At 50.8% G+C, this 25,625-nt stretch overlaps 1 pseudogene; it reads left to right on the plus strand.

Annotated features, from left to right (window-relative positions):
- The first annotated feature begins 11,685 nt into the window (after window positions 1-11,685).
- Window positions 11,686-25,625, plus strand: part of LOC136373139 (centrosome-associated protein CEP250-like) — a 51,420-nt pseudogene continuing 37,480 nt past the window's right edge.

A 25,625-nucleotide genomic window follows, 5' to 3' on the forward strand; every position in this document is an offset into this window, starting at 1 on the left:
ACCACTACAGGGCAGTATGGGTCCAGTAGAGACCAAAACAAGCAAACAAAAGATCTTTGTGGGACTGATACTCGAACATTATGGGCCAGTGCAGACAAATACAGGCCAGCACAAACCAGTATGGGACCAGTACTGGTATACCCAGTGTGAGGGCTAGTATGACCACTGTAAAACCACTGTGGACCAGTATCGCACCAGTATGGGGCCAGTAGAGGCCTACACAAGCCAGTGCTGGATATGTAATGGACCAGTATGGGAACAAGTAAGGAACTGCAATAGGCCAGTACAGGCAAGTATTGGGCTAGTATGAGACCACTATGGGTGAGTACAGTAGCAATATGTGGCCAGTACAGGCCAGTATGGGACTGGTATTGGACCAGTAATGGGCCATTATAGGACCAGTGTGGACCCATATGGAACCAGTATGGGCAGTTGGGGACCAGTAACAGACTGGGACCAGTATGGGAACACATTTTCCCTAAGCAGCAGCAGAAACAACTGACCATAATCCCCACTCGTGCTCACTGTGGGGGAGGAGGGAGAGCCTGGGAGGGAGGGACGGGTGGGGAGAGTGTTTTTAAGGTTCATTTTACTTCTCATTGTCCTGCTGTGATTTTGATTGTTAATAAATTTAACTGATACTCCCGAGTCTGTTTTTCCTGTGATGGTAATCAATGAGAGATCTCTCCTGGTCCTTAACTCATGAACCTTCACTATATTTTCTCTCCCCTGTCCAGTTGTGGAGGACAGTAACTGAGCAGCTTTGGTGGGTGCCTGGTGTCCTGTCAGGGTCGACCCACACACAAATTAATCATTTAAAAACCACAAATCTCTGCACATCTCAGCTCATTCAAGTGCTGGGTGCTCAGCTCTGCCCTCCAGACCCATCCCAGCAACTGTTTTCCTGTGCTCAGGCCATGCCTTGGACATCTCTGTCCATGGTCTGGGCATGTCCAGGCTTTGGGGTTCAGCTCTTGGGGCAGGACTTGTTTGAGCTGCAGAGACCAAGGACACCTCAGGAGTGCCCAGGACACTCCAATGATCCCACCCACCCTGTGCCCGACTGTTGTCCAAACACTCCTGGACTTCTGGCAGCCCTGGGGCCATGACCATTCCTTGGGGAGCCTGTTCAGTGCCTGAGCACCCTGTGGGAAAAGAACTCTTTCCTGATTTCCAACATAGCCCTCCCTGACACAGTTCCCGCCATGCCCTTGGGTTCTGTGCCTGGTCCCAGAGAGCAGAGATCAGAGCTGCTCCTCAGGAGGAAGGTGACTCAGATCCGACTGGCCATTGACCAGGATGGCTCAGCTTTCCAGCCCATCGTTCCCCAGTCTGTCCGTACATTCTGGATTGCCCCATCCCAGGAGCAGAATCCATCACTTGTGTTTGTTCGGCTCCACGTGGTGGGTGATTGTCCATTTCTCCCGTGTCCAGGTCTCTCCAAGAGCCTTCAGGCTGTTATAAATAATTAGAAGCCAATTCAAAATAACAGAATTTATTTAGCAATTTTCCAAAATCCAGTTAAAAAGCCACAATAAAATCAGACAACATTGATCGAATGCTGGGTGGGCAGAGTGACAGTAACAACGGTACCATCCAACCTCAGCCACACACCACTGGGTCTCAGCGTACAGTTTTTATACAGTTTATTTATCCTGAGGCTAAGTCTACTGAAAGTCCAAATATTCATGTATTTCTTTATTTCCAAGTGAGGTTTTGAAAGGGGTTCCAGTAAGTATGAAAAGATTATTTGATAGTCTTCCCAGATTTCTCCTTTGGGGTGCTGATTTGATCATCCTCTGGATTCGTCACCAAGATTAATATCAGATGTCAAGCAGCCGTGAAGTGGAGGCCCATCCTTGATGAATGGGCCATCTCCAGTCTAGTCATGTCATTTCTGTTGCAAATGTTGTGGTTTCACAGCTTGCACAATAGGCCTTGGAATCCCGGAAACGCCCTGGAGTAGCTTTTTAATAGACCAAACTTTTGATACAATATTATATACACTAATTTATTCATTGCATTTACCACAAGGCCTTCCAGGGAGCCAACAGCTCTTTCCATTTTGTATTGGCTGTGAATTGCTTAGGATCCCTTCCAGTCCTGTGTCCAAGGACATGTTGAGGAGCACAGGGCCAAGGATGGAGCCCTGCAGAACCCCACTAGTGACCAGTGCCAGCCTGATGCCACCCCAGTCACTGTTACATCTTGTGCCCAACACATGAGCCTGCTGTCACCCATCACATGGCATGCTTATCCAGCTGGGGCTGGAAAGTTTGTCCTGAAGGATCTTGGGAGAGACAGTCTGGAATCTTTGCTGGAATCCCAAAAAGATTACATCTACTGGCTTTTCTTGATGAATCAGGTAGGTCACCTTGTCTTAAAAGGAAATTGACAAGCTATTATTTAAACAGAAACCCAACTTTATTTGCAAAACTAGAGTTGGCTTACCAGCCATAATCCTTAGGACAAAGTGATAGCCAGGCTCAACGACACTTGTATGACCCTTCAAACACAAAGTGCTGACCAAGTCTGGGGCTGGGATTGGATCCAGCCACACCCAGAGCCTTCTCTGAGAAAGACCTTAGGACTTCAGGGAGTCCTTTCTGCACCTTGTGACTCAACAGGAGGGTGTTGCTGACCAGTCTTGCCTGAATGTCCCACTTTGGGCACAACAGGCTCCCAGTGCAGCAGCACCAGCACCGCAGAACACACAGGGACTCTGCTGATGGTCACTGCTCCCTCAGACTCTCTAGGATCAAGCTGGTCTGAGCTGCCAGGCAATGGATGAATTTTCACCCATCTTTCTCCAACGCCTGAAGTTCTGTGACCAAAAGAGAGCCGAGATGAGTTCTCACGTTTGCAGAGACGCCCCACTCTCCCAGCCCTCACTCCCCACTCCCCACTGACAACCAGAGCAGGCAGCTCCTCGCTTTGGTCCTTGAGATGCCACATGATGGTCCCTGTGCACAGAGCTCTGTCAGCCCCGGCTGATCCCCAGCATGCTCCCGGCAACCAGGGACCAGCAGTAGCCTGGATGTGGCACTGGGCAAGAGCTGGGGGGAACAGGGGCTGCCCAAAGTGGGACCCCAACTGGGCTCACTGATGAACCTGATGGTACAGTCTTGCACACATTCCTGAGGGTCCCTCAGGTACTGCAGGCTCTGATGAAGATATTGCTCAGTCCTGCTGCTGTTCTTTTCCATCTGGAGAGACCATAAAGATGTGGGCATTGTCATATACCCTCCAGGTGGCTGGAGCAGCCCCTCCTACCAGCACCTCCATTACCAAGAGCCCTCCTCTCTCCCACTGGATGCAGGAAGGGGAGATGGTCCTGGAGAAGAGCCCCTGGGGCTCTGTTCTTGAGCCAGGAACAAGGATGTAGCTCCAGGCTGCAGGGTCTCTTCCCCAGACCCAGCTGCAGAGCCCACAATGCTGCACAGTCCCTGGGGTGCATCCTCAGCAAGCAGTCAGTCATCCTCCAGGTCTACCATGTCTTCAGTACATGCTTCAGCTCCTTCCACTTGTGGAGCTCTGTGATACTAAGGAGGGCATTCCTGGAGGCCTGTGGAACAGCAGAAGCTGGGAGATGGCTCCAGGGCGTGGGAAAGGTGACCTGGAGTGACTCTGCCTTTATGGAGCTGGATCATGCTCCTTCCAAAGCGTCTGGTAATGGCCCCTAAGTGCAGGGATTGAGGCCCAAATCCCTGCACTCCAGCTCCATTGGGGACACATCTATCCACACCTTGGTGATCCTGGGCTGGTGCTGAGCCCTGCTGGAGTAGGTAGGGCAGATGCTGGAAATGGTCACCTGCTGCACTGGTTCTGCAGGGACCCTTCCCAGGGGCTGTGCTGGGGGAATGCTGCCCAATGCCCAGGAGCCCCAGGGGATGTCAGCCACCACTGTCAGTGTCAGTGCTCAGCCTTGACATCAGTACCTGGCCCACTCTGAGGGCCTCGTCATTCATGTGAAGGATGAGCGGGGCCAGGACACTGTGCATGTAGCTCTTCATCCACTTCTTCCCCACCACTATCCTCACCAGACCTCTGAAGGAGCATATGCAGTGCTCTCACACCCAGCTTTCCTTCTGGATGGAAAAAGGAAAGGTGGGCTTTGGAAGCAGCAGCTCCCTGCCCATAGTGAGGAGGGGTGTGACAGTAGCTGAGGTGGGGGGCGATGCTTGGGGAGCAGCTCAGATACACAGGACCATCAAGAGTCTGGGACAGAGAGTGTGGGGAAGGAACAGAGATGATAGCGGTGCTCAGGACATGGTGGCACCTGCACCAGACACAAGGGTCCATCAAAATGCTGGGGAAGACCAGCAGATATATCAGGGGATGTCACTGTGTGGGGGAATGCAGCCCACCACAGCTTCTCTTATGTTTCTGCTAATGGATGAATTTGAGGACAGCAAAGAGAGCATCCAGAGCCACACGGCTGGTCTTTTCTTCTTCAAATGACATGAGGATGAAATATCCAAATACGTTCCAGAGGATTGGGATCTGGATCTGTCCAAAGGCATCACCTCTTTTCTCATTTTGACCAGCCTGGGGGAGGCAGGCCGAAAGACAGAATGACTGAAGGTGGCAACTGAGGCCAAAACCCTGACCCACATAGAGTATCCAGGGCTGGATGCAGGTGGGTCAGAGCTTGGCAGGGTCCTGAAGACCCCATCTCTCAGAGAATCCACTGGACAGTAGCCCTGCCAGGGAGAGCTCCCTCCATGCTCCTTGGGCAGTCCCATCAAACACAGGGCTGGGGCAGAGCTGGCTCCTGGCTGGGAAGCCCAGGGGAAATGGAGGGACTGAGCCCTTTCAGCTCAGAGGCTGTGCCCAGGCTGGCCTTGTAGGCACCTCAGAGCTGCAGCTATACCCACCACAGAGAGAGGGAGATGGCAGGAGGGTGCCTGGTCCTTACCTCCAGAGTGGAACAGCTGGCCAGCCAATGGCTTAGGATGCAAATCCTCTCCAAGCCCCTCTCCTGCACAACTGCTCTCTCAGAGGTGGTGAAGGTGAGCAGTACCTGGGCAGAGAGAGGCTGAGGTGAGCCCTGGAGGCTCACCCTGAGGTGAGCCTTATGGTGGCAGCGTGGCTCTGCTCCTGGGCTGGACTCCTACCATCCTTCAAGGCTTCCTCTCACCTCGAGCTCAGCCTCAGGAGGCTCCTGTGCCTGGAAAAAAGGCCCCAGGCCAACCTTGTGGCCAGGTAGGTGCCACCCTCTGCAGCCTCTGTACTCCAGCTGAACCCCAGGGCAGGTTGGCACCCTCCCCGCAGTGTGGTCTGCCTGCTCAGAAGTGGGCTGGGGACCATCCACCCCAGATTGGGCAACCCCCCCCAGGGTAAGGAACAGCCCTTGAACCCCCACTCTTTGCGCAGGCCAGACCTCCAAGATGTCCTGCAGCACCTCGCCAGGAGAGTTGAGCACAACAGCCTTCAGCCTGGTGTCCATAGCATCCAGGGTCTGCAGAGAAGACTGAGAGCGATGGCAGGGATTCTGCTGTCCCTCCCATCCTGGAGACTGATGTGGATTCCCAGGGCAGGATGCCCGCACTGCCTGGGAGATCCAGGGACAGGCAGTGTCCTGCAGGCACAGCGGCCTGTGATGCTGGACATGGCCGAGCCCTGGGAAGGGGATGCAGGGATGAGGGTGGGAAAGCAAAGCAAGGCCCTGCCATGCCTTGGATCTCTGATCATGAGGCAGCACAGGGTGGCCAAGAGCAGCCAAGAGGGCCTGGGGTTCCTGCAGCTCACCCAGCACTTACCTGAGTATAGAGGGAAGCCTCCAGGCTTGTAATATCCTCCTCTGGAGGAAGACAAAGGACACTCAGAAAGCAGGAGCTTAGCTGTGTGTTGTCCTGCAGCACCAGCACCACAGAGCTGCAAAGAGAAAAGGCCCAGTTGGATACTGATGATGGGAGCAGCACCTCAGGGCCTTGTGCAGGTGGATGCAGAGTGCTGGGCTGGAGTTCCTGAGAGGGATAAGCAGGTACCTCAGTCCAGTGATGGCCTGCCTGCAAGGCGAGCAGCCACAGCTCTGTGTGCGTCTGGTTCTGGGGCTCCTCTTTCAGCAGCGTCTGCTGAGCACAGCTGGGCTGGCACCTGGCAGCTGCCAGCAGCCCATGCCACCAGCTCCTTGCCCTACGCAAGCACTGCCCTCACGGGGTGCTGGGGTTCCCTGCCCTCTTTCCCACAGCACCAGCTCACCTTGATCTTCTCTGCCAGCTCGTATCTCTGGCAGAAGAACTTCAGGCCTAGTAATGAGCCATGTTCCATGGCCCTTCTACACAGGATGCAGATGCTCTCAAGGAACTGCAGCTTGTTATCATTCATCTGGCAGCCAGGGGACAGAAAGACAATGTGGCATCTGAGGGGGGACACATGGCCATCAGGTCCAGAGCCCTGGGGGGGCAGCAGGGCACATCCACCATCCAACAGGCTGCGGCTACCAGGCAAGAGAACCTGACAAAGGTCCGGGTGAATGCCATGGCTTCCTGTTCCTCTCCATACACAGGTAACCCACTGGCATCTAACAGAGAGAAAGGAGGGCTACAGAGGGTCTGACAACAGGAGAGAGCAGGGGAAGATCTGCCCTCTCCCTAGGCCTGTGCCTGTTCTGCTGGCACGGCCTTCCCATGCAGATCCTGGCTGGAGGGTGCCCAGCAGAGGAGCTGCCATGCTGGAGCACAGCATGGAGGGGAAAGCCCCAGGGCCTTAGGCTGAGCGATGCACTGGCAGAGGGACAGGAAAGGTGCAGCACCCCATCGCATCCTTGCCTCCTGCCAGCCCAGCTGCTGCTCACTGCCCTCAGCCTGGAGCAGGAGCTGGGGCCTCTCTGCTCACCCCATCCTTGGCAGGCGATGTGCTGGGGCTGGCATTCAGCCCTGAGCAGCCTCAGCACTGAGGCATCACAGCCACCCCCTGGGCTCTCAGGTGTGTGTGCCAGCAAAACGTGATCCCAGCATCCTGCAGGGCAGCCTGGGGTCCCAGTCCTGCCCAGCCCAGCATGGCCCCTCACTCACCTGTCTGCAGGGGCTGCACCATTGTTACCCTGTGGGGCTCTACTGGGGAGCTGCTTTCTTGGAGAGCCCTGTCCTCCTCCCAGGCCACCCTGGGCTGGCTGGGGAGTTTCTCCATCCTTCAGTAGAAAGGAAAAGGCTGGTAGTGGAGAAGGGGGAAATGAAAATCATTTGGGAAATACCTCAGCACCACGGGCTGCTGAGGAAGCAGAGAAGGCCTCAGGCTTGTGTGCAGAGGTTCCTTGCCAGCTCCATATTCCTGTCCTGTCTTGTCCCTGTCTGGCCAGACACTGACCACAGGGACTGCAGTGGGGTGTCACAAAGGGCTCCCCTGTGACACAGGACCTGCCCTCAGCAAGAGCTTCCTGTGATTGTTTACATGGAACCTGTCCCCAGCAAGAGAGCCCAGTGACCACTGCCTGGGCAGGCAGGCTCTGAGTGTCCCTGGGGGGCATGGGGACAGCTCACTGCTGGCCACACAAGTGCTCCTGAAGGACCTCCAGGCCCCCTTTGCCCCCCTTGGGACATCCCTGTGTCCTCCAGCACACCCCAGAGCCCTGTGTTCACACACCCCTATGTGCCCCCAGGATGTCCCTGTCAGTGCCCTGCAGAGCCCAGCCTCTGCCCCCTGACAATGACATGGGTGAGATTTGCTCAAGCCTAACAGAAATCCCTGTGTTTGCACCTCGGCTCTTCTATGCCTCTCACCATCAGAAGAGCTCATGCAGAGAAGAGGACAAGAAGGGACAAAGAAAATGGAACTTCTTCTTCTGAGTTTGTCCTTTCTGGATTTGCAGCTCCCAGCAAGGGAGAGTCTCCTCTTGCTGGTGTTTGCTTGCTCTGCTCTGGGACTGTGATGGTGAACATCCTCTTACAACCACAGCCCCTTCTCCACTCTACATGCTTCCATCACTTCCAGCACTGCTCCGTTAGGGACCCTTCCTGAGGCCTTCAGTGCACCCCAAGTGCCTCTACAGAAACATCCCTGGACTGGGGGTTGCCCTCTGGGCTCTACAATTCCAGTGCTGCTGGTCCCAGCAGCCCAAGGAGCTCTTGCTTGGGTCTGATGGTGCTGAACAGTCTGTGCTGAACCTGAAAAATCTCATGAAGTTTGGTGTCATTTTAAAGTGTGCTAACCATGGAGTTTCTTTATGTTTCATGGATTTTTGTGTACTTCCTGTCAGGAAAATCCACAAACACCAGAAGTTTATGTTCAAAAAGGAGACAGAGAAGTCCGTCAACTTTATTCGAATAAAGGGAGAGAGTCCACCAGGGCACACACCCACGGGGTCTTTCACTCTCCGGCTTTCGGAAGGTGCAGCCTCTTTTTATCCTGAACTCCCAATTGCATGTTGCCCTCTTCCTTTTCTCATTGTCTGAAGGAAGGTACAGCCTTCCCAAACCACCTACCACATATTCCCCCTTGAACCTGCCATTTTACCCCGAAGTTCAGAAGTTCAGGCATGTGCAGACCATTGTCTCTTTCGGAAGTCAGCCTGACTGGGCTCTTCAACTGAACCTGCTGCCCGAAGTCAGTGGAGACATTGAGACCCATTTCAAAGATGTTAATACCTATACCTTCACCCATCAAAGACCTTAGCACACATCTTTCCTCTCCTATGTGGAAAGGAATTCCTATGTGGCTGCTGGGGGAGTTCCTGGGGCAGTTCTCAGGTGGTTCCTGGGAAAATTTGCAGGTGGGTTCCAAGATGGGTCCCAGGCAGTTCCCCAGGTGGGCTCCTGGTGCCCAGGGGGCTGAGGGACAGCACAACTGCAGAGGCAAAAAGAGTGTGTCCCAAAGAGGTTCTGTCCTGGCACTTCACTGCTCCTTAACCAAATGCTGCACTGAAACCTAAGTGGTTTGTAACAAAAGGTTAACCACAAGTAATCTTGTAATAAGATGTGCAAGTAAAGCAAGCAAGATAGCAGAGGAAGTGAGATTACAGGTGCCATCAAAAGCAAGATAGCAAGTTTTAATGGAATTTGCAAACTGCAAAGTTAGCTAAAAACAGACTGAAAAACAAGAAGTACCAGGCTGTGTTGAAGGTAGAGGTAAAAAGTCCAAATGTGAGGAAGACTACAGAAGCCTTCATCTAAAGACCACAAGAAGATTAATGACCCCACAGAAGAGCACAGCTTTGTGCAAAATCTGAGTATTCTAATAATGTGTTGTAATCATGATGTTGTGTGGTAGGACTTCTAAAATATAACTGAAGACTGAAGAAGACTGAGTGAGTTTTTGGCAGAGAGATCCCCCCTCACACCCAGTGCTGAATAAACAAATACCTGCTCTGCAGCCATCTGACTATGGAGTTTATTTTCTTGCCTAGTTTTAGGCATCAGCAAGGTGAGCTTTCTGCTCTTCACTTGGTGTGTAAACATCACATCGCTGAAATGTGCAAAAACCATTCAGCGTTTCAACAGCGAGTTTAGTTCCGACAAATGTTTCAAGAAGAGAACAATATTGCCTTCAGCTTAAAAATCTTCGAGAACAATGTCTGAGTGTAGAAAGAATTAAGCAATGTTCCGATGATTTAACAAAGTTTGGGCAGATGGTGCTTGGTTGTTTTTCATGTGCTGTAAACACAAGATGTGATAAACAAAGTTCCCTCTTTAGAATTTTTAGAAGTTAAATAAGAGACAAAGAGGGATGATATCGAGTGCTGGGGTGTTTTTTTTGATCGGCCAGAAAACACACTCATAGCTTAAAGCAATGTTCTTTATATACTGTTACATTACTGGGGGTACATGCATATTCATGAGTTTATACATTATTCAAACATTCTTGTGAGTGTTTGATGTTCCACAAACCTTTTTTTTTTAGTTTTAACTTCTGACTTGTTTGCATGACATCTTGTAGATTAGGTCAATATATTTTATTCCTTCTTGTGGTTCCATCCTGTTGTTTCATTCTTACTGATAATGAGGAGCCAATATATTCTCTTCCAAGGCTCTGGTTTTTGTCATGGTTATCACTTGAAGAGGCCAGTCTGCAGATGTGAGAAACAACAATAATTGTTTTATACAATTCTTTGAGTTAGTTCCATAAAAGCATTTTAACATTGAATAATCCCTATTGTAATATTTTGCTAAGGCCTCTGATATATTAATCACATTACAATTTATACAAGCTATATGGTGCATACATAAATTGATAGATTGTATTTTACTAGCAAGCAGTTGATTGTATTATATCAAAATATTTGTGATTAATAACAACATGCAAAAGCTTATATATACATGCTAAAGCCAATATTATATTGTCATTTATAACAGCACACGTCATTCCTATTGATTGGCTCAATACCTTTGATGTCCTGTATATTTTGTTCAGTTTTAGTCTTGGGGCTGGAGTCTTCCTTTCTTTCTATCTCTTTGTTTGAAAGTCCCCCTTGAATCAGAAAAGACCATGAACTGAATACTGCTTTTTCCTTTCTTGACAAGTGAGCCCAGTGGCCAAAGAGCAGCGCAGCCTCAGCAGGGCCCTGGAGCTGGGGCTGCCAGCCAAGCATCACCTGCTCAGGTGGTCTCTGGGGAAAAGCAGGTGTGTCCTTTGCTCCCTGCAGACAGCTCTGGGGCTCTGGGGACCTGTGTGCCTGTGCAGCTCCGAGTGGTGTCAGAGCCCCCAGGACAGGCACTGCCATGGAGGGGGCTGAGCCCTGACCCAGAGAGGGGCCCAGGAGAAGGCAGGTGCAGCTCTGCTCTTGCCCGGAGGGTTTCTGCACTGCTCAGAAAAGGATTGCTGTTGAACGGGGGACAAAAATCGTCCCTCACAGGAAAACTCTCAAAGCAAAAAATACCTGACCAAGCTTTTTTAGGTAGGCCTATTTGGTTCTTGAAGGTCTTTTCCTAGCAAGCATTCTTTAATGTAGTCAGCAAGACTTTTCTTCTGCCTAGATCTTTTGATATATCACCAAAGAGAGAAGAGAAAAAAGAATCCACTCTTGGCTGTCTCAGGATTCTTAATCTGTTGTATGAGTCCTAAACACTACGGCTTTTGCACCATGGAAATTTCAAAAGATCCTGAAACACCATTTTCCCTCCTCACATGGCTATTCTAAACCCAACGTTTTCCTTTCCATTTATATTTTTAACCAGTAAGAACCTTTTCAGGCTTTTTCTTACATCTCCCCTTTGTCAGGGAAGAAAGAAGAATTCCTGTGGCTCAGGAACTGAGTGCATAAAGAGCATGTGGCTCAAACCCTGCTCTCTTGGGAATGCTGATCTATAAACTGATGCTCTCTGGATCTGCAACTTTGAGCTCCTTTAGGAGCCAGGCCCCTTCCCAGCAGGGCTGTGGAGACATGCGGGTGGCAGAGCAAGGGCCAGGGCCAGCAGGGAGCTGGGATGGGGGCAGAGGCAGGGGAAGGGCTCTGCCAGAGTCCCTGGAATGTTGGGGTTTGGACCCTAGCAACTGTCAACAGCCCATGGAATGCTTGGGATTTGGACTCTGCAGCTGACAACAGCTCTTGGGCCTTGGGGTTTGGACCCTGCAAAGGCCAATGGCACTTTGACATTGTGCTGTTGACCCTGCAAAGGCCAACGACCCTTGGACATCAGGGTTTGGACCCTGCAAAGGCCAACGACCCTTGGACATCAGGGTTTGGACCCAGCAAAAGCCAGTGGCCTTTGGATTTTGACTTCTAACCTTGCTACTGCCAACGTCTCCATGATACTGGCATTTGCCATGGCCCACACTGCTCATGCCAAGGGACAGATGGAGACCCAGAGGGTGAGAAAGGGTGAGGGTGTGCCAAGCCCAGTGTGGGCTGCATGGGCCTGGGCTGTCCCACAGGGAAAGGTTCCCTTTGGGAATACCAAGGGACTAACACCTGGCTGTTCCAGAGATGGTCACAGCTTTGGTGGCGGCTCTGGGGACAAGCCTGGGAGGGAGCAGGGGGCTCCTGGCCTGCAAGGGTGACTCCCTCAGGGCCAGCCGTGCAGTCTGAGTATTCTCTTACCTGTGCTCCTCCAGGAAGCTCAAGGGCTTGGAATGAGCCAGCAGTTCACTGCCCAAATACTTTCTCACCAGCGACTCTTCCCAAGAGCCCCTGAGGTGAGTATAACTGTGCTGAGCTGGCTCAGAACCGTTTTGCAGTGGGATTTAGAGAAGGCAAGTGCAGGAAGTCTGGAAGGGGGGAAGCTGCTCGGCCATGGGTCTCCTGTCTGCTCAGAAGCGGGGAGGGGGTTGTACATCTGTGCCCTGTTTTCCCCCAAAGGAGGTTTCTCTCCTCCGTCAGCTCCACAAGGTCTGTGACAGGGACTCTGTAGAACGGTAGTAGGAGCCTGACCTCAGAGGGCCCTATCTAATTTCACTCTAACCCCAGGAACAAATGCACTAAGCACAAACCATGCTCAGTGTAGAAATGGATTTTGTAATTTAGCTAAATATTGGAACTGGTTCTCCATGAATGGACACCCATTTTTGTTGGGATCAGAAGAGATGTCTCAGGGGTACTTTGGAAAAGGAAGACAATTCCTAGCAGCTGGATGTGGACTTTCAGGTGCCCTTAGACAAAAGGGGTGCCTGTTGCATGGGCAGTTCCTGTATCTGCACTCTCAGTTCCCAGTGTGCAGACTCTGGGAATGTCCTCTCAACCCCGAAATCCATTGATGCACAGCATTCCTCTGGATTGGTTTGGGAAGCACTGCCAAGGAGACTAAAGGCAACTCGGGTGAGAACTTCTGCTTCTCCTCCCCACCGGCCACAGGCTCAGCTCGACACCTTTCCATTCACTCAGCCACTTGAGGCCCTTTCTTTCTCACCTTGGCACTTGTGGTCCTGCACTGCCTTGCTGGTCTCCACAGTTCTGTCATCTACTGCATTTGTCTCCTCGATGTCCATCCCCCCAGCACAGCTTTTGCCTTCAGGGCAGCTGTGTCTCTGTTTGCTGCTTTTCCCAGCTCTCTGGGGCCATCTTCCCTGCTCCTTATTGATCATTTCTGTTCTTTTCCTACCTCTTCCTGCAGGCCCTGAGAGAAGAGCTTTCTGCCAGGCAGGACTCAAAGAATTTCCTGCTGCAGCAGCAGAGACAACATGAGGAGAAGTGCAGCGAGGTGCTGCATAGGCTTGAACAACTGGAGGAGAAATGCAAGAAGTCCATCAGTGACCAACAGCAGCTGCAGTCTTTACTAGAAACCCTCAGAAGGTGATCCTTTCCTTCTCCTCCTCCTCCTCCTGTGTTCCAGAAGCAACCTGCTTCAAGTTCTGGCAACTCAGAGGCGTTCTGGGCAAAGAGCTCACCTGCCCTACCACATGTAGGCCTCATTGTGGCACCTGACCATCATCCTGTCAGGGCTTTTCATGGTCTACTGTGACTCCCAAGGCCATCTTGGGGATGGACAGCAATGGTGGAAGATAAGACTCCTCCCTCTTGCCATGCTGCTGCTCTGAATTCTGTTCTTGAGGTGCCCCTTCCCAGTCAGTGCTTCTACTGAAGGAAGGAAAAAGCCTGCCTTCCTTTCCCTTTTCCTCTGGAAGAAGGAGGTGTGAGGGAAAGAGCAAGTCTTTCTTAGCCCCTTGTCCCCAGCTCCATCCTGGAGTGCCAAAAATGGGATTGGTGACTATTCAGGCCTCTTCATTTTTCTGACTGGACCTTATCTCTGCAGTGACTGTGCAAACCTTGAGAAGGCCAGGGAAAATCTGCAGCAATGCTTTAGAAGCCTGGAGCAAGGAGCTTCGTGTCTGCACCAGGAGAACACTGAGCAACCTAAGGAAGCGTCAGCCCAGGCGGAAAAGGCGGAGCGGCACAACAAGACGGAGGTTGGTTTTAAAAAGGAGACTGGTTTTCCATTAAAAACTTGTATTTCCCTTTCTTTTAGAGTGAAGGACTTGGCTGCACATGAGGGAGAACACCCATCATTGCAGAGTGAGCTGGAAGTCAAGAGACAGACACTGGAGGATTCTCAGCTTCAGGGTGATCTCCTGGAGAAGGATAAGGATAGTATTACCACAGATCTGGAGAGGGTATGGACATCTTATTCCTAGGCAGCACCTGTGGGAGAGGGAGTTATGCCAGCCAGGTCAGCCCAGATGCTTTTTCCAGCTGTAGAAGACAGGGGCAGTGCTGTGCACACTTGGCTCAAGAGGGCACATACATTTATTAGCAAGGGATATGCGTGTTTATTTGCATCATTCTGAACAATTTGTTGCTTTAGGCTGCCACAGAGCCTCTAAAACAGGGGAACGGAGCTGGGGAGGGGTCTGGAGCACAAGTGTGATGAGGAGAAGCTGAGGGAGCTGTGGGGTCTCAGCCTGCAGGAAAAGGAGGCTTGGGAGAACTTTGCTCTTCACATCTCCTGACAGGATGGTGGAGCCAGATGAGGGCTGGGCTCTGCTCCCAGGGGGCAAGGGACAGGACAAGAGAAAAAGGCCCCAACCTGTGCCAGGGGAGGCTTGGATTGTGTATTACAGGATAACTGTAATGGAGAGGATGGTTTATTTCTGATGTTTTCTGTTAGTCTCAGTTTTGGAGTATGCTGTAGATTTGGCAAATACATAGCAGAGGTTTTGTACTGAAGAAAAGAGCTCAAAAAGACGGCTTAGTCCTCAGGCTTGAATACCAGCAAGGGCCATTAGACACCTTCTTTGTGTAAGACTAGTAAATGGCATTGTTGGTGTGCACTGCTGCACAAAGAGAGTCTACTTTGGCCACAACATCCAGACTTCCATCAGTCACTACATAACTGCTCACCACAAGGGCTGTTTCTTTGCCAAGCAGAGAGCTGGTTTGAACACTGGAAGAGGTGACACTTTGATGTGTTTTGTTTGTTTGTTTGTTTGTTTGTTTTGGGGGTTGTGTTTTGTTTTGTTTTGTTGAGGAGAAACCCTGTGTATTTTCACTTGCTTCAGTGAACAAAATTGCTTTTGTTCAACCTTTCCAGGAAATATCCACCACTGGGATAAATCCTGATAGAAATTTTATTTGCCAAATGGCAGTTGTGGAAGATGTAGCACTTTTGTGACAACACAGAGTTTGGGATAGGCATGTTTGGTGGGAAGGAGTGTCTGGTCCCAGGCAAGCCAGGAGGGCCTGGCACAGCACTTCCAAGGGAACAGTGCCAGTGCCTTTTGGCAGTCCAGGGTATCAGAGCTGCACAGGGCAGACGCTATGAAACTTTGAGCCCACAGCACAGGAGCTCCTTGACCTCTGGCTGACTCAGAGGTGGCACTGGCTGGCTCTGCACAGATCTCCTGCGGATGTGCTACAGCTGTTATTTGTCCCACTTCCAGGTGTGAAAATAAAGATTCACTTTTTATGTAAATTTTAAGAAATAGGTTTAATAAAAGATAAGACAATTTAGGAGATAAAAAAGCAAAGTACGGCCAGGCCCGGTGACTTGGCATTCAGCCAAGTCCACACCCTGCTATTTCAGAGCCTTTCTTTAAATACTCTTTCTATTGTATCTATCTGTTGAATATTCATATTTTTCCCTAAACTAGTTTCCATATTCCAGGGACTGTTTTGCATGGCCCCTCCTCGGGTCCGCCTTTTTAGAGCTGTGTGTTTCTGGGCTGTGTCTTCATTATCACCTCCAGCTTGGGCCTTGGTCCGTGCTTTCTTCAGATGGGAGATGCTGATAGCTGGTGTATCAATAGCAGAGTCTTCTTTACATGTTCACTGGATGTTATCCTGGCCAAACAGACAGTTTAAGCATTTACTATATCAATACTACCATTATGCCTAATTTTCTTTACAAACAGCAGAAATAAAAACTTATATCCTTACCACAAAGTTATTAATCATATCGCACACACCTTGTGAAAAGCCAACTTTATAATATGCATTTACAACACAGGTTTCCCAGAAGCCAGAGTTGCCAGGCAGGGCTTTGGAGCAGCTGTGCCAGGAATCCTCTGTCCAAGGACATGCACTGGCCCAGGGCTGTAGAGAGAAGGAGCTGTGGGGCCAGGAGAAGGCTGCCCTCAAGGGGCCACCAGCAGCCACAGAGCGGCACCGAGGAGGCCTTTCCAAGCTGCTGGTAGAGGCAAGGTAAAGGCAGGGAGCAGACCCTTTTCAGATCTTTTCACCTCCCCTGGGCAGAAAAAGGAAGAGACTCAGGGAAAAAAAAAAAAAAAAAAAAAAAAAAAAAAAAAAGTTTTTTTTTATAAGAAAAGCTCTCAGCTCTCCTGAGCCTTGGTCTCCTGTTTGTGTCCCTGTACACAAACCTGTGGGAAGTCCAAAGCAAGCCAGCCTAGTTCTGAACTGAGTGGTAGTTATACCATGCAGATGTTGAGTGAAATCTCAAGTTTCTCTCTGGGTTTGGTTCCATGTTCTTGGCATTGAACATCCCTTATTCCTTACCAAGTAGCTTGACATGATCCTGATCTTCAGAACTGAAGCTCCATCTCCAGAATTCCAGGCTCTTGCCTCAAGATGTTGGGAGTAGGACACTGCCATTTAGGCTGACGCCAGAGGCTCCTGTTGAAAATCCTGAGGGTCTTCTGCTTTTGAGCAAAGTCTTGTAAAGCATAGGGCAGGACCTAGATCTGGTTAGAGAGCAGCAGGGAAAACTCTTAGGAATTCTCAACAGCCTCTGCGTAATCTTGCTCATGAATGGGCACCTACCTCTCAAACCTGCCAGTGTCCCTGTAGACAGTCCCTCTTCCCTTGTAAGGAAGGACCTTTGTTGCCTGCTTAGCCAACAACACTGAAATAGAATTGACAAGTCTATTCCTTGAGCTTCCAAGAGTTTAAACTGCAGGATTCCAAGTCTCTCCTTTCAGCTAGTTCTTCTTCAGAAAAAAATCTGGTTCTGATTTTTTACAAATGCTGCCATGAACAGGAGATTTTACTGCATCATCCAAAGTAATTCTGTAGTTTCTTAAATAAAGGGTGGCTGGGAAATGATGCACATTTAGGTGCTTTATCAAGAGAATTAAAAAGTCAGGAGTCAGCCAGGACAAGAGTCCTGTCCCCCTGCAGAGAAGCTTGGAAGTGCTGATGAGAGAAGGGCTATGAGCAGGGGCTGGGCTTTTGCTCGTTGGCCCAGCCTGTTTGGGCACAGCTACCCAGTGCCATAGGTCAGGAACAGCAACTGGAGGCTTGGCTATTGAGCTCAAATTGGGCTGGGCTGTCTGCACTGTGCCAGGCCATAAGGAAGGCCTGGGCACTCCCTCAGAGGGCCCTGCTGTGCTCTTAAAATGACACAAATGTGCCTTCTCTGTACAAGTTTCCATGTGACCCATTTTCCATGCTCAGGTGGGGGGCGGTGTCTTGAGCCATGTTGTACTGGAAATAGCTCCCTGTGGTCGTGAGAAGCACAAAACTAATTTCTCTCCATATTTGCAACCTCTAGGTCAGAGAACAAGAGTCTGGAATCCAGCCTGTTTGCCACTCAGCAGCAGGTACCTCAGCTGGAAATCAGCAGGAGCCATTTGGGAACTCAAGTACTCACAGTCACCAAGGTGGCAATGGAAGGTGAGAGCATCATGTGCTTCGTTTGTGGTGCTGCCCCAGCAGAAGCAGCTGGAAAGTCACCTCTGTCTGCAGGGCTTCTGAGGAGTGGTGGGGCTGGAGGCAGAGCCCTCCTACACTGACACTAGAAGGGCCTGAGGTCAGGTAAAGACTCTGAATCTTGCTGTTGCATGTGCTTGCAGGGGAAGTGAAATGCCTCCAACCTGAGCTGGGAGCAGAGAGTGCTGTCAGGAGGCCACAATGGGAAGAAATGGCACAACAGCTCTCTCAGGCAGAGCAGCAGCATCATGATACCCTCAGACTTCAGGGAACTACTCAGCAACTGGAAGTTGACAAGCTCCTGAAAGACCTGGTAGGGGACAATATGCTTCTGAATCATCCAGGTCAGCTCTGTGGGCTGGTTTAGCACCAGCAGGGCCTGAGGGCATGAAAGGGCAGCAATCCTCTGCCAGAGGCCTCCTGCTGCTGGGCTGGGCAGCAGAGCCAGCAGCTCAGACTTGGAGGCATGTGAAGACCCACAGATGATGCCAGGACAGTAAATGCAGCTATGGCTTCAGTTGGGTGTAAGCCAAGTTCCAGAGCAGGTTGGGTGGTGCCCAAAGTGTTGCAGCCAAGGGCAGGATGGTCCTGCATGCTTCAGAGCAGATGCCAATGCAGAAGAGATGCCAACAGTGCTGTTAGCTCTTGGTTTCTTTCTTGCTTTGCTTCCACGATGGACAGAGGGATTTGCTTTGGGCTGCAAGCAAATGGAACAGGCCCCTTGTGCCTGGTCCTTCAATCCTTGTGACTGGGACATCAGAGAGGAGAGGGTGACATCTCCTTTCCTGAAGGCTTGGACTCAATGCTTGGAAGGTCTTTCCCTATGGAAATGACTCTTTGCTTCAGTGACTCTATGCACCAGCTCAGCTTCCTCTTCAATTCCCTGACAGGACATGGTTTCTGAGGGGCACAAAGCCATGCCCGTGCTCTTTTCAGGTTGGGGTTTTGTGAGGGATGAAGCTTCACATTTTTCATTGGGAAGCTTTGCTGGCAATTCATCTTGAAGATTTTTTCTCCCCTCCTCAGGCAAGTGAGCCTGAAAGGCACCATGCAGAGGTGCAGGAGATGCTGGAACAATGGGAAAAAGAAAAGGCAGACACAGAGTGGGAGCCCAAGAAGGTGCTGCTGGAGATGAGGCAGAAAGTTGCCACCCTGCAGGCTCAACCTGTAGAGGAATGAACTAGCTTAGAAAATGCCAAGAGATAGGTGATGCTTATGAAAGGAAAATTGGTGTAATTTTTTGCAAGGCTGGAGATTTGGGAGACAGTAGGATATCAGGCTGTGTGAAGCATGCCCTCTGTGTCATCTGCATTGACTTTGGGAGCTGAAAGGTGAACAAGGCAATCTTTGGGACTAGGAATGAGACCCCTCATAGGAAGCCAGGTAGAAACATCAGCTTCCAGCTGAAATTTTTGTACTGCTCTTGTGTTCTGGGGTTTTTTTTAATACTTAGCTCAGAGTATCTTCACTGTTCTCTTACTGGTCCTCTTTTGATGTTTACTGATGGGTGTTTATAGCCAGAGTTTGTAGGGACTTTTGTTTTGTGGGAACAGGGAGGATGCAGCAGGGATGCTGACAAAAGAAAACACTTTTTAGAGAATCCTCTGGAGTATTTTTGAACAGAGACCTGGAGATGTCTTCTGGACTGTGTTTTAAGTTGCTTCCTAGGAAGCTGTGACTCCCCTGGGGCAGACAGTGGCCCAAGGGAGCAGCAGCCCGAGTGCTCTGAGAGATTGTGAGCCCATCAATCTTTGCCTCTGGCCACACAGATGTTGCAGAAGTGTGAATTGTGAATCCCTCTATACTTTCTTTCTTTGCAGGTCCTGCTGGAAATGCAGAGGGATTGGAAAGTTGTCTTAGCAACATTGCTCCAAATTCGGAGAGAGCTAAGCCAAACCTGCCAGCAACTCCAAGAGCTCAGGCAGAGGGTGAAAGAGCAGCGAGAGAAGGAGCAGGTAAGTCTGAGTAGGGAACAGAGTGCAGGGCAGTGACAAGGGCACAAAAGGCAGCTCCTGGGAATGAGGAGACAAAGGAGCATGGAGTCAGATGATCTCTAAAGCTCAGGCCCAGGAATGGAGGCTTGCAATGAAAGCAGAGTTGGTAGAGAAGCCAAAAGAAGTGGCGGAAGGAATGGGATTTTGAAAGAGAAAGTGGGAAAAGCTGAGTCTGAGGGCAGGTCCCAGGAAGTTGCTCTGTATTTTGTTGCCAGAACATCAAGACAAAGCTGAGAGCTAAGCTGCAGAAAGCTCAGAGTGAAATCCAGGCAGCGAAGAGGAGGCAAAAGGAAGAACTAGTGAGCATCAAAGAGGAAATGAATGTCCTCCTTCAGCAGAGGGAGACTCTGCAAAAGCAGGTGAGTGAAACAGCAGTGGCACCACAGTCATCCAGCAGGTGCTCTGTGCCCTTCTTACCTTTCCATGGCAGAGCAGCAGCTCAGGGGTGATCTCTGGGGCTGCCTCATGCTGTGAACATGGCAGCTGCTCGGAAAGACACTTAGGGGATCTGCTGAATCTCAGCTGCTGCCTTGGGTTAGTCCTCTGGGCTCTTGACCGGCAACCATCAGCATGGATTTCTGCTGGGCTCTTCCTGCTAGCCTTGCTTTTCAGGTGCTTTTCCAGATGCCATTGGTGACCCAATGAGAGTTCAAAACAAGTTGTCCATATCCATTGTGAATCTTTCAGGACAGGGACAAATGGGAAGTTGTCCTTTGCTTTTCCTCAGTGTCTGCTGTGGCTGACAGGGACAGGCTGTAGCCTCTGACTGCTTTGTTCTGTCTGACTTGAGGTGGGAGAGTTGACATCTTGGCTGGCAGCCTCCAGAGAGTCCCGGAAATTGCTTGCCCACAAAGCTCAGCAAGATGACACTGAGGCCCAAGAGAGGGAAAAAGCCAGGTAAATGAAAGCCTGTGGGAGCCTGTAGTGTGATGAATGGATTCCCTCTTCCTGATCTTTGCATCTGCCAGCATTTCCAAAGTGGCAGAGTTCTGAACTATCCATGCAGATGTATTTCATTCTCTGGATATTGTGCCTCATTTCTTTTGAGCCTTCGGTTTTACTGAGGACAAAAGCTTTTGTAGTAGCTCTTTCCCTCTAAGGAGTGTTCTGTTGTTAGGTCAGTGTCTTAACCCTGCCCAAGCTGGAGTATAAGGAGCTGGATACATCCATCAGCTCCACCTTGGGTCTGGTAACTTGAACCCTTTGGGAGCTGGATCAGCCTGGCATCCTGATTCCTTTGCTTGGCAGAACAATCTTAAACCCATGATTTCTGACCTAAGCCAGACTGCCCTCTGAGGAGCCCAAGGGACATGAATGTCTCTCATGGCCATCTGTTGCCTTGCTCTCCAGGCCAACTCTAACTCTGGAAGAGAAGGAACTGAGCCTTAGAAGCCTGGAAGAAAACAACTTGGCCTGGATCGAACAGGTGTATCAGTTCCCTGAGCAGCTCCTTTCAGACCGCATAGGAGAACTACAGGATCTCAACACCCAGGTAACCTGTGCACTGGCATCCCCTTCTCCAGGGACACACACCACCACCTTCAGCTTCAGCTTGGAGGTCCCAAGTGCTTCTCTCCCCCAGCAGCACTCACTGCTGCCATGTTCTTCCTGGGGCTGCCGCTGCACCCTGAGGCCCAGGCTGGCTCTGGTGTCTCCTGATGGGGTTTTCTCCTGATCTCTCCTGGGTCCCAGCAGGAACTCTCAGAGGAGAAGTAGGAGCAGACTCCTTTGGAGTTCCTCTTACCAGTGTTGTCCCAGATGGAGTTTGTGCCTGGGCTGGGCACTGAGCAATGTGGGGACACAGGCATGGTTATAGCAGGCTGGTGTTGTGGTTTTGAAAACAAACCAAGTAAGAGGCTCTAAGTCAGAAATAAAATCTAATGAGAAGAAAAAGAAAATTAAATAGAATAAAATAAAATAAAATAAATACAAAAAGAAAAACCACTGACAGAGTCAAAATACAACCTGGTCAGGGTGATGGAAGCAGTCCAGACGAGGTGGTCTTCCTGAAACAAAATCTTGTAGAAAGGTCTGGTAGCTCCAGTCCTCTGGAAATCCAGTGGGTGAGGGCTGCTTCTACTGCCCCAAATCCCAGCTTATATCCAGGTGAGAATGCTTGGCTCCTCCCCATGGGCGGAGCATCTCACAATGGGATGATGAGTCATGGAAGAGAGCCTTAATGGCCCATTAAAGAGAGAGATAACTCCTGGAGGGAGTTATCTCTGAGTCATGCAAAAGGCATTGATGGGCCATTAACTGAAGATGGTGATAGAATACATCCTGAACTACAACCCAGGACAGCTGGGGAGGGCTCTTCCACCACAGCCAGTTCATCTGGTGTTTAGAGCTGCCCCACCAAGGATGCCCATTGCCTCCCTTTCTTGGTTTGGACTTTGTCTCCATTGGAATCCTTGGCTTTGCCCCTTCTGTGTCCAGTGTGGTTTTGTTTGAAGCCATTTCTCCTTTGTTCCTCATCCTCCTGCCTGCTCTGCTGCCTCAGAGGGAGCCCTGCCCCTGAGGCTGTGTGAATCCATGTTCCAGATCCGCTCCCTGCAGACAGCAGTGCAGGAGAAGGATGCTGCCCAGGCAACTCAAAAGGAGCAGTTGCTGCAGGAGCTGCAGGAGTCCCGAGCACGCGAACGGCGCTTGAGGGACTCGGTGCAGGTGCTGGAGGCTGAGGTCTCTGAGCTGCGTTTGAGGCTCCGTAGCTCAGAGGACAGAGCAGAGGCCTTGGCCACACAGTGCCAACAGCCCTGTGGTGCCCACTGCAAAGCTCAGTCCCAGATGGACAAACTGCTCTTGCTTGTCCACCGCATGATCGGGGACAGCAGCGACCTCGCCACCTGGAGCTCAGGCAAGTGCGGCAGGCTGGGCTGGCACGTGTGCACAGAGTGTGGGAGAGCAGGTGGAGTGACGAGGGCTTCGTGGTCAGCCTGGTGTGACAGGCTCAGCCTTCCAGTTTAGGCTGACTCCAGCCGTGGGAAGTGCTGGCAGATTGACATCCCTGCTGAGTCACAAGTGTGTGTTTGGATGGGGAGAAATGATCAGCACCAGGAGAGAAAAGGGCCCGAGCCTGTCAAGACACAGGGCCCGTGCAGTTGTCCTTGGAGCAGTGCTGGCATCGGTGGTGGTCACATGAACGTCAGCCTGTGACACAGGTCCTGCTGCAAGGGGAGCTCTAGGACAGTGACAAAGGCACTGCCACCTTCTGGCTAGAAAGAGGCCTTGTTTGTTGGATATAAATAAATCTGGGAATAAATCTTGAACCAGAATGTCTTCTCTTTTCAGAAAAGGGCCATGTGGTGAGCCTAACAGCTTCTCAGGCCAGGGATGTCCCTGCAGAACTCACGGTAGACAGAGTGGTAGCAGCCCTGCAAGACCTGTGGCAGCACCTGGAGCATTCCCACAAAGATCTGGTAATATCAGCCTAGTGCACCCAGAAATCGTGTCCTGCTGTTGGGCAGCTGGGCAAGCAGAGCACCAATGCCAGGCTGGGGGCAGTCCTTGTAGGGGGCTTGGCTCACTGCAGGGGGAGGAAGGAGGATCACAATCACATCTACCAGTTCTGTCCAGCTGCACACTCCCATCTGGGCTATTTCTGCCTTAGTGTTTGTAGCCCTTTGTCTTCTGCCAGCAGTGGCCCTGTGAGGTGATTCTGCTCCTCTCACCTCTTCCAGAAGGATGCAAGGAAGAAGATTCAGGCCTTGAAGCTGAAGCTGAGCACGACACAGGCTCAGAGGGACTATTTCAGTGACCGCAATCAGGTGCTGCAAAAAGAGCTGGCTGAAAGACAGGAAGGTACAGCTTCTCTCCCACCCGCTGCCCCATCCTGTCTTGCCAGTGAGAATCTCTGATGCCACACAGAGCAAAACTGCAATGCTCAGAGATGAGAGAGAAGAAAAAAATTAGCAGCAGGAGACTTATCCATAGCAGTGCCAGTGAAAGCTTTTTTATGGAGACAGACCCTGTGGCTGGCAGTGCACCTGGCTGTGCTACAAGTGATCACCTGCAGAGATGGTGCCTTTCTGCTTCCATGTCTCTGCCAAGGAACTGTAGCTGGATGCCTTGGCGTGATTCCTCCAAACTCCAGGCCATCCCAGAGCCTCCAGGCTCTTGGCCTCTCTATAGCAGGGCTAGACAGGCGCCTCCCAGATCTTCTCACTCTCTTTGACTGCCTATTCTGCTTTTAAGCCTAAAAGCAAACACACGTTCTTATTCCTCTGAACCTTGCCCTTTTTGTTCTCTTTTTTTCCTCTGCCCAGAAGTTTCCCTCATTTCTGTCAGCTGTGGGAGCCCTTGTGGACTTAGGGCCCGGCAAACACAGCCAGGCAGAGATGCAGGATACACATCAATTTGCCTTTGCTTTGCCCCTTCTCCCCCTTCTCTGGTGCAGTGATGTGGAGGGCAGAACTGCAGAAGAACTCTCTAGAAACTGCCCTGAAGGAAGAGGCCACAGCAAGAAAGGAAGAGACTATGACTCTTCATCAGGAAGTGGCATCTCTACAGAGGAAACTGGAGAACACAGAGAAGGAAAGAAAGGATGTGCTGGTGAGAGTGACAGATGCCATAAAGGGCCATTTCTTTGCATTTTGGGGCCTTCTCTCGCTATCCCTAAGGAGCACCTTTCTCCAGTTTACCTTTCCTAATTGCATTCTTCTGAACAAGGAGGACAAGATGTCATAGTCATGTCAAACCCAGTTCAGCCTGAGGCTGCTGATTTTGCTCCCTGCTGGAGCTTTCTGCCCTTGGAGCTGTAGTTCTCAGTGTCCACACTTGGAGCTCAATTCCTCCCCAAAGGAACACCTGAGCAGGGTTTCAAGAGGTTGGGGAAGGGCAGAAAGGAGCCTGGGACAGGCTGAGGGAGCTGGGAAAGAGGCAGCAACAAGGGGGACCCAGGAAAGAGCTGCAGCATCCCAAGAGGCAGGGAGAGAGGGGCAGCCCATGCCTGCCCCACGGCAGGAGTTCCAATCAGGTAGGAAAAGCAGAGATGCAATCACTGACTCTTTTTCTCCCTGTTTTGAAGCATGAACGGGACAGTCTGCAGGCAAATAAAGAAAAACTGGAGTGTCAGATCCAGCTTCTGGAAGAAACAGTCACAGCCTCTGAAACCCAAGCAAATACAGCCATAGATGGGAATCGTTCCCTTCAAGAAGAACTCCGGACTATAAGGTCCATCTTTCAAATTAAAAAAGAAAAACTTGAAACACAGGAAAAGGAAATGGAGATGCTCCAGAAAGAGGCAGCAGAGGCCAAAGCTTTGCAGGATCTTCTCACTCATATGACTGTTGACCTGTCAGAGAGGGAGAGGGAAATCAAGTTGTACCAGGAGCAGATAAAAATGCTGGAAAAGAAGAATTTAATGCACATAACTTCCTTGCGAAGGAAGGAAATAAACCAAATGAAACGGGAAGCTGAGAAGGAAGCCATGAGGGAAGAGCTGGAGCACACGGCTGCTGCTTTAAAGCAGAGAGAAAACGGAGAACTTGAATGGAGAAAGAAGGCTCAAGCCCTGAGTGCTGCCCTTGCCAGGAGTAAAATGTGCAATAGGACTCTAAGGAAAAAATTAACCACCCTGCAGAAAACAGCCCCTGTCAGGAACACGGACCAGTCTCATCTGCAGGTAGGCACTGGGATTGATCTTCAGTCCACTCAAACATCCTTGAAGGATCCCAGTGTTGTTTCCCATCAAGAGGTGGGAATATATATCCCTGTCAGTCCATGGGCCTTGGGCAAAGCAGGCAGGGCTGCAGCAGGCAGCTTTGTCTGGCTGACTGACTCCAGCCAGAGACCACAACCTGCGGGAAGGTTTCCTGCCACACCTGCAACGACTAGCATGACTCTGGAGCTTGCTGTTCAAATCAGCTCCAGTCCAAAAGCTGGGCATGAGAAGCTGCTTCTTCCATGCCTAGGCAAGGGTAGGCAACACATGGTTTGGACTGGGCATGGAAAGGAATGGAGCAGCTGACGCGAGTGATGGACTAAACTGAGCAGCGTTTTGTACCAAGGGCTGAACAGCAGCTGCACTGCTGGTGCTTCCAGGGATGGAGAGTTCTGGGGGACAGTTTTCTGATGCTTTAAAAGAATGGAATCATCTCCTCTCTGAATACCCAGAAGGCTGTTGGAGCAGAAGGGAAGTGGCTTCCACAGCACCCAAGGAA

The sequence above is a fragment of the Sylvia atricapilla genome, chromosome 32, assembly GCF_009819655.1.
Source record: "Sylvia atricapilla isolate bSylAtr1 chromosome 32, bSylAtr1.pri, whole genome shotgun sequence".
Taxonomy (NCBI): domain Eukaryota; kingdom Metazoa; phylum Chordata; class Aves; order Passeriformes; family Sylviidae; genus Sylvia; species Sylvia atricapilla.